The sequence below is a fragment of the Triticum aestivum genome, chromosome 2A (genome assembly GCF_018294505.1).
Source record: "Triticum aestivum cultivar Chinese Spring chromosome 2A, IWGSC CS RefSeq v2.1, whole genome shotgun sequence".
In the NCBI taxonomy this organism is placed as follows: Eukaryota; Viridiplantae; Streptophyta; class Magnoliopsida; order Poales; family Poaceae; genus Triticum; species Triticum aestivum.
The window spans coordinates 635,648,302-635,658,184 of NC_057797.1; positions in this window are offsets into that span (position 1 = coordinate 635,648,302).

Below are 9,883 nucleotides of genomic sequence, written 5' to 3' on the forward strand. Positions count from 1 at the left end.
GACAGCAACATAACCACAAGCAAATTAAATCAATCATAGCAATTCATCAACCACTGATAGGACAACGAAAATCTACTCAGACATCATAGGATGGCAACACATCATTGGATAATAATATGAAGCATAAAGCACCATGTTCAAGTAGGGGGTACAGCTGGTTGCGGGAGAGTGGACCGCTGTAGATAGAGGGGGGGAAGGTGATGGAGATGTTGGTGAAGATGGCGGAGGTGTTGGTGTAGATCGCGGTGATGATGATGGCCCCCGGTGGCACTCAAGTGCCACTGGAAGCGAGGGGGAGAGAGCCCCCCTCCTTCTTCTTCTTCCTTGACCTCCTCCCTAGATGGGAGAAGGGTTTCCCCTCTCGTCCATGGCCTTCATGGCACGGGAGGGACGAGAGCCCCTTCGAGATTGGATCTGTCTCTCTGTCTCTCTCTGTTTCTGCGCTCCCAGATTCCTCCCTTTCACCGTTTCTTATATTCCCTTAGATCCGTAACTCCGATTGGGCTGAAATTTTGACACAATCTCTATCCGAAAATTAGCTTACTTGCGGTGAAAGAAGGGCACCAACCGCCTTACGGGGTGTCCACGAGGGTCAGGGGCATGCCCCCTACCTCGTGGGCCCCTCGAGCATCGTCTCGCGTGGAATCTTCTTCCCAAAAGTCATATATATTCCAAAAAAATCTCCGTCAGTTTTTATTCCGTTTGGACTCCGTTTGATATGGATATTCTGCGAAACAAAAAACATGCAACAAAGAGGAACTGGCACTGGGCACTGGATCAATATGTTAGTCCCAAAAATAGTATAAAAAGTTGCCAAATAGTATATGAAAGTTGAATAATATTGGCATGGAACAATCAAAAACTATAGATACGACGGAGACGTATCAGCATCCCCAAGCATAATTCCCGCTCGTCCTCGAGTAGGTAAATGATAAAAAAGATAATTTTTGATGTGGAATGCTACCTAGCATAATCTTGATCATATGTCTAATCATGGCACGAATATTAAGACACGAGTGATTCAAAGCAATAGTCTATCCTTTGACATTAAGACAATAATACTTCAAGCATACTAATAAAGCAATCATGTATTTTCAAAATAACATGGCCAAAGAAAGTTATCCCTACAAAATCATATAGTCTGGCTATGCTCCATCTTCACCACACAAAATATTCAAATCATGCACAACCCCGATGACAAGCCAAGCAATTGTTTCATACTTTTGACATTCTCAAACCTTTTCAACTTTCACGCAATACATCAGCGTGAGCCATGGACATAGCACTATAGGTGGGATAGAATATGATGGTGGAGGAGACAAAAAGGAGAAGATAGTCTCACATCAACTAGGCGTATCAATGGGCTATGGAGATGCCCATTAATAGATATCAATGTGAGTGAGTAGGGATTACCATGCAACGGATGCACTAGAGCTATAAGTGTATGAAAGCTCTAATTGAAACTAAGTGGGTGTGCATCCAACTTGCTTGCTCATGAAGACCTCGGGCATTTGAGGAAGCCCATCATCGGAATATACAAGCCAAGTTCTATAATGAAAATTCCCACTAGTATATGAAAGTGATAACTCAAGAGACTCTCTATATGAAGAACATGGTGCTACTTTGAAGCACAAGTGTGGAAAAAGGATAGTAGCATTGCCCCTTCTCTCTTTTTCTCTCATTTTTTTGTTTTCTTTTCTTTTCTTTCTCTTTTTTTGGGCCTTCTCTTTTTTTGGCCTTTCTTTTTTTTCGTCCGGAGTCTCATCCCGACTTGTGGGGGAATCATAGTCTCCATCATCCTTTCCTCACTGGGGCAATGCTCTAATAATGATGATCATCACACTTTTATTTACTTACAACTCGATATCTAGAACAAAGATATGACTCTATATGAATGCCTCTGGCGGTGTACCGGAATGTGAAATGATCTAGCATAGCAATGACATCAAAAAATGGACAAGCCATGAAAACATCATGCTAGCTATCTTACGATCATGCAAAGCAATATGACAATGAATGCTCAAGTCATGTATACGATGATGATGAAAGTTGCATGGAAATATATCTCGGAATGGCTATGGAAATGCCATGATAGGTAGGTATGGTGGCTGTTTTGAGGAAGGTATATGGTGGGTTTATGGTACCGGCGAAAGTTGCGCAGTACTAGAGAGGCTAGCAATGGTGGAAGGGTGAGAGTGCGTATAATCCATGGACTCAACATTAGTCATAAAGAACTCACATACTTATTGCAAAAGTCTATTGGCTATCGAAACAAAGTACTACGCGCATGCTCCTAGGGGGATAGATTGGTAGGAGAAGACCATCGCTCGTCCCTGACCGCCACTCATAAGGAAGACAATCAATAAATAAATCATGCTCCGACTTCGTTACATAACGGTTCACCATACGTGCATGCTACGGGAATCACAAACCTCAACATAAGTATTTCTACAATCTACAACTACCCACTAGCATGACTCTAATATTACCATCTTGATATCGCAAAACTATTGCAAGGAATCAAACATATCATATTTAGTGATCTACAAGTTTTATGTAGGATTTTATGACTAACCATGTGAATGACCAATTCCTGTCATCTCTCTAAATAGATATAAGTGAAGCAAGAGAGTTTAATTCTTTCTATCAAAGATATGCCCGTGCTCTAACAAATATAAGTGAAGAAAAAGAGCATTCTACAAATGGCGGTTGTCTAAGTTAAGAGAAACAGGCAATCCAAACTTCAAATGATATAAGTGAAGCTCATGAAGCATTCTATAAAGCCATACTCAAAAGATATAAGTGAAGTGCAATGAGCATTCTATAAATAAACCAAGGACTATCTCATGCCAGCATGGTGCATAAAAAGAAAAAATAAAAACCTAAATGCAAAAGACGCTCCAAGATTTGCACATATCGCATGAACGAAACGAATCCGAAAACATATCGATACTTGTTGAAGAAAGAGGGGATGCCTTCCCAGCATCCCCAAGCTTAGACGCTTGAGTCTCCTTGAATATTTACTTGGGGTGCCTCAGGCATCCCCAAGCTTGAGCTCTTGCCTCTCTTCCTTCTTCTCACATCGAAACCTTCTCGATCATCGAACACTTCATCTACACAAAACTTCAACAGAAAACTCGGTAAGATCTGTTAGTATAATAAAGCAAATAACTACTATAAGTACTGTTGCAAAACAATTCATATTTTGTTTTTGCATTGTGTCTACTGTAATATAACTTTTCAAGGCTTAATCCACTGATATAAATTGATAGTTTCATCAAAACAAGCAAACTATGCATCAAAAACAGAATATGTCTAAAACACACCATACTTATGATACTTGAAAATTTCTACCAAAATTAGTAAAAATAAACAATTTGTATAGGAAGACAGTGCAAAAATAATCAGAACCATTTGACGTTCCAGCTAAAAATGTAAAATCGTGCACTACAGCCAAAGTTTCTGTCCTGCACCGTACAAACCATCAAGCAAATGTAAACATCCTAAAGGCAAACCTTGTCACATTATTTTTATAATACAATGGAATTGTACAAGGGGATAATGATTTTTGTTGAAAAGTTTCTGTAATCAAGATTCACAAAGTTTCTGTGAGCATGAACAAAGTTCAAGGCTAGCTCCCACTTCAACAATGCTCGTCTTTCTCACTTTCGCTTTTCTTTTTGAAAAAGTTTTGGGTTCCCCTCTTTATTTTTGTTATTTTTAAACTATATGAAAGCACTCAACAGAAATAAACGACTCTCTAAAACTTCCGGGTTGTCTCCCTGGCAGCGCTTTCTTTAAAGCCATTAAGCTAGGCATAAAGTGCTCAAGTAATGGATCCACCCGGATCCCAAGGTATATCAAAGCCAATTTGAATCAACAATGATTTGTAATTTAGTAGTGATCACAAAGAAACATATATCATGCAATGACGAAGTCTAACTCTCTTCCTATGCATCGGCATGTCATAAAAGAACAATTCATGCACACCTAGTAAAGGCCAATGCATAGTATAAACAGTTTCTTGCGATTTTATCATGTTGGAAACATAGAGAGGTGGAGATATAGTTCCTCTCTCATAATAATTGCAAGTAGGAGTAGCAAGCACATGAATATTACATTCATCAAAATCATCATGTGCAATGGTAAAAGGCAACCCATCAATATAATCCTTAATAAGTGCAAACTTCTCCGATATAGTGTAGTCGGGAGAATTCAAAAAGATAATAGGACTATCATGTGTGGGTGCAATAGCAACAATTTCATGTTTAACATAAGGAACTATAGCAAGTTCATCTCCATAAGCATAATTCATATTGGCATCTTGGCCACAAGCATAGCAAGCATCATCAAAAAGGGATATTTCAAAAGAATCATAGGGATCATTACAGTCATCATAGCAATCATCCTTCGGTAAGCACGAAGGGGAATTAAACAATGTATGAGTTGAAGAGTTACTCTCATTAGAAGGTGGGCACGGGTTATCAATCCGCTCTTCCTCCTTTTGTTCTTCGCTCTCCTCCTCATCTTTTTCATCCAATGAGCTCACAGTTTCATCAATTTCTTCTTCCATAGACTCCTGCAAAATATTAGTCTCTTCTTGGACAGCGGAGACTTTCTTAATAAGTGCATTAATTTCATAATTGTATTCATAAGTCTCATAGCAATATTTGAGGATAGCTAAATTTTCAGATCTATAACAAGCATCATCAATATCATCAAACTCTTTAAACATAGATTCAATTTCATAAGCACCCATAAAAGCAACAAATTCTTCTATTTGTTCCACATCATAGTAATCATATATACCTCTAGCATAAGAAGCCAAGGTTTAATTATCATTAAATTTGCATGAAAAGGGGAGGTGTGGAGAATTCATCCTAGAGCAACAAGTATAATCATATTCCGAGCATAGTTGTCTAGCATACCACTTCAATATATAAATTTGATCCCATAATAGTTTCCCTTTTTGTGTCAAGCGATAATCCCTAAAGTATTCACATTGATCCAACGTTACTCCCATTACATAATTAAATGGGGGTTTCTCAGGATTATTAAAGTAGTACATAATATCTTTCACATAACCAGCATCGAGGGTTTTAGGAGGTTCCCCATCTCCATGAGCAGAAAGTACACCTAATTTTTTTGGTATTTCGTGTTCCATATCCATAACTAAAGATAAAGAACAACTAAGAACAACAAATAAAAATTACTTAGTGATAAAGCAAACAAGCACACACGAGAATATTCACCCCACGCTATTGCTCCCCGGCAACGGCGCCAGAAAAAGGTCTTGATAACCCACAAGTATAGGGGATTGCAATAGTTTTCGATAAGTAAGAGTGTCGAACCCAACGAGGAGCTAAAGGTAGAACAAATATTCCCTCAAGTTCTATCGATCACCGATACAACTCTACGCACGCTTGACGTTCGCTTTACCTAGAACAAGTATGAAACTAGAAGTACTTTGTAGGTGTTTTCGGAAAGGCTTGCAAGAAAGTAAAGAGCACGAAAATAAAACTAGGGACTGTTAAGGTAAAGAAGCAACTAAAGTAAATATAGTGAGTGTGGAAAAGTGGTGGTAGGAGTTGCAAAATTGTCCTTAAGCAATTGACTACTTTACTAGACCGATAGCAAGTATTATGTGGGAGAGGCCACTGCTAGCATGTCATCCCTTACTTGGAATTCTATGCACTTATGATTAGAACTATTAGCAAGCATCCGCAACTACTAATGTTCATTAAGGTAAAACCCAACCATAGCATTAAGATATATTGGTCCCCCTTCAATCTCGTATGCATCAATTTCTATGCTAGGTTGAAGCTTCTGTCACTCTTGCCCTCCAATACATAGTCCTATCAACATATAACTAACCCTATGGTGTGATCCACGCGCGCGCTCATATGATGGGCACCAAAAGACAGCAACATAACCACAAGCAAATTAAATCAATCATAGCAATTCATCAACCACCGATAGGACAACGAAAATATACTCAGACATCATAGGATGGCAACACATCATTGGATAATAATATGAAGCATAAAGCACCATGTTCAAGTAGAGGGTACAGCGGGTTGTGGGAGAGTGGACCGCTGTATATAGAGGGGGGAAGGTGATGGAGATGTTGGTGAAGATGGCGGAGGTGTTGGTGTAGATCGCGGTGATGATGATGGCCCCAGGTAGCACTCCAGTGCCACCGGAAGCGAGGGGGAGAGAGCCCCCCTCCTTCTTCTTCCTCCTTGACCTTCTCCCTAGATGGGAGAAGGGTTTCCCCTCTCGTACATGGCCTCCATGGCACGGGAGGGGCGAGAGCCCCTCTGAGATTGGATATGTCTCTCTGTCTCTCTCTATTTCTGCGCTCCCAGATTCTTCCCTTCCACCGTTTCTTATATTCACGGAGATCCGTAACTCCGATTGGGCTGAAATTTTGACACGATCTCTATCCGGAAATTAGCTTTCTTGCGGCGAAAGAAGGGCACCAACCGCCTTACGGGGTGGCCACGAGGGTCAGGGGCACGCCCCTAGCTCGTGGGCCCCTCGAGCATCGTCTTGCGTGGATTCTTCTTCCGAAAAATCATATATATTCCAAAAAAAATCTCCGTCAGTTTTTATTCCGTTTGGACTCCGTTTGATATGGATATTCTGCGAAACAAAAAACATGCAACAAATAGGAACTGGCACTGGGCACTGGATCAATATGTTAGTCCCAAAAATAGTATAAAAAGTTGCCAAAAAGTATATGAAAGTTGAATAATATTGGCATGGAACAATCAAAAATTATAGATATGATGGAGACGTATCATTGATCAATAGATGGTTACGGTTTCCTAACCATGGACATTGGATGTCATTGATAACGGGATCACATCATTAGGAGAATGATGTGATGGACAAGACCCAATCCTAAGCATGGCGCAAGATCATGTAGTTCGTCTGCTAAAGCTTTTATAATGTCAAGTATCTTTTCCTTAGACCATGAGATTGTGCAACTCCCGGATACTGTAGGAATACTTTGGGTGTGCCAAACGTCACAACGTAACTGGGTGACTATAAAGGTGCACTACGGGTATCTCCGAAAGTGTCTGTTGGGTTGGCACGAATCGAGACTGGGATTTGTCACTCCGTGTAAACGGAGAGGTATCTCTGGGCCCACTCGGTAGGACATCGTCATAATGTGCACAATGTGATCAAGGAGTTGATCACGGGATGATGTGGTACGGAACGAGTAAAGTGACTTGCCGGTAACGAGATTGAACGAGGTATTGGGATACCGACGATCGAATCTCGGGCAAGTAACGTACCGATTGACAAAGGGAATTGTATACGGGATTGCTTGAATCCTCGACATCGTGGTTCATCCGATGAGATCATCGTGGAACATGTGGGAGCTAACATGGGTATCCAGATCCTGCTGTTGGTTATTGGCCGAAGAGTTGTCTTGGTCATGTCTGCATATTTCCCAAACCCGTAGGGTCTACACACTTAAGGTTCGATGATGCTAGGGTTATTAGGAAGACTTGTATGTGATTACCAAATGTTGTTCGGAGTCCCTAATGAGATCCCGAACGTCACGAGGAGTTCCGGAATGGTCCGGAGGTGAAGATTTATATATAGGAAGTTGTCATACGGTCATCGGAAAGGTTCGGGGGCATATCGGTATTGTACCGGGGCCACCGGAGGGGTTCCGGGGGTCCACCGGGAGGGGCCACCTCTCTTGGAGGGCCTCATGGGCCGTAGAGAAAAGGGAACCAGCCCCAGTGGGCTGGGCGCACCCCCCTTGGGCCCATGCGCCTAGGGTTGGGGGGGAACCCTAGAGGGGGCGCCGCCCCCCTTGCTTGGGGGGCAAGCCACCCCCCTTGGCCGCCGCCCCCTTGCTTAGGGGGAAAGCCACCCCCTTGGCCGCCGTCCCCCCTCTAGATCTCATCTAGAGGGGCCCGGCCCCGTTCCTCCTTCCCCTATAAATAGAGGGGCAAGGGGAGGGCTGCACACCACATCATAGGCGCAGTCCCTCCCCTCCCCAACACCTCTCCTCCTCCGTTAAGAGCTTGGCGAAGCCCTGCCGGAGTACTGCCGCTCCACCACCACCATGTCGTTGTGCTGCTGTTGGAGCTCTCTTCCTCAACCTCTCCCTCCTCCTTGCTGGATCGAGGCGCGGGAGACGTCTCCGCTCCGTACTTGTGTTGAACGCGGAGGTACCGTCCGTCCGGCGCTAGGATCATCGGTGATTTGGATCACGTCGAGTACGACTCCATCAACACCACTCTCTTGAACGCTTCCGCTCACGATCTACAAGGGTATGTAGATGCACTCCTCTCCCTCTCGTTGCTAGATGACTCCATAGATTGATCTTGGTGATGCGTAGAAAATTTTAAATTTCTGCTACGATCCCCAACAAAGAGTTTGTGATGGGTACTTGGTATGTCTTGACTTGGCTTAGATCTCCCCGACAATGGCGCCAGAAATCCTTCTTGCTACCTCTTGAGCACTACATTGGTTTTCCCTTGAAGAGGAAAGGGTGATGCAGCAAAGTAGCGTAAGTATTTCCCTTAGTTTTTGAGAACCAAGGTATCAATCCAGTAGGAGATCACGCTCAAGTCCCACGCACCTACACAAACAAATAAGAACCTCGCAACCAACACGATAAAGGGGTTGTCAAGCCCTTCTCAGTCACTTACGAGAGTGAGATCTGATAGATATGGTAAGATAATATTTTTGGTATTTTTATGATAAATATGCAAAGTAAAATAAATGGCAAAGGAAATAACTAAATATTCGAAGACTACTATGATGAAAGATAGACCCGGGGGCCATAGGTTTCACTAGTGGCTTCTCTCAAGAGCATAAGTATTACGGTGGGTAAACGAATTACTGTCGAGCAATTGATAGAATTGAGCATAGTTATGAGAATATCTAGGTATGATCATGTATATAGGCATCACGTCCGAGACAAGTAGACCGAAACGATTCTGCATCTACTACTATTACTCCACACATCGACCGCTATCCAGCATGCATCTAAAGTATTAAGTTCATAAGAACAGAGTAATGCTTTAAGGAAGATGACATGATGTAGAGGGATAAACTCATGCAATATGATATAAACCCCATATTTTTATCCTCGATGGCAACAATACAATACGTATCGGTTCCCTTTCTGTCACTGGGATCGAACACTGCAAGATTGAACCCAAAGCTAAGCACTTCTCCCATTGCAAGAAAGATCAATCTAGTAGTCCAAACCAAACTGATAATTCGAAGACACTTGCAAAGATAAACCAATCATACATAAAAGAATTCAGAGGAGAATCAAATATTGTTCATAGATAATCTGGATCATAAACCCACAATTCATCGGATCTTGACAAACACACCGCAAAAGAAGATTACATCGAATAGATCTCCAAGAGAATCAAGGAGAACTTTGTATTGAGATCCAAAGAGAGAGAAGAAGCCATCTAGCTAATAACTATGGACCCGTAGGTCTGAAGTAAACTACTCACACATCACCGGAGAGGCCATGGAGTTGATGTAGAGGCCCTCCGTGATCAATGCCCCATCCGGCGGAGCTCCGGAAAAGGCCCTGAGATGGGATCTCTCGAGTACAGAAGGTTGCGGCGGTGGAATTAGGTTTTCGTGGTGCTCCTGGATGTTTGGGGGGGTACGTGGATATATATAGGAGGAAGAAGTATGTCGGTGGAGCAACGGAGGGCCCACGAGGGTGGAGGGCGTGCCTAGGGGGGTAGGCACGCCCCTGCATCGTGCCTTCCTCCCTTGTTTCTTGACGGCCACTCCAAGTTTCCTGGATCACGTTTGTTGAGAAAATCACGTTCCCGAAGGTTTCATTTCGTTTGGACTCCGTTTGATATTCCTTTTCTTCGAA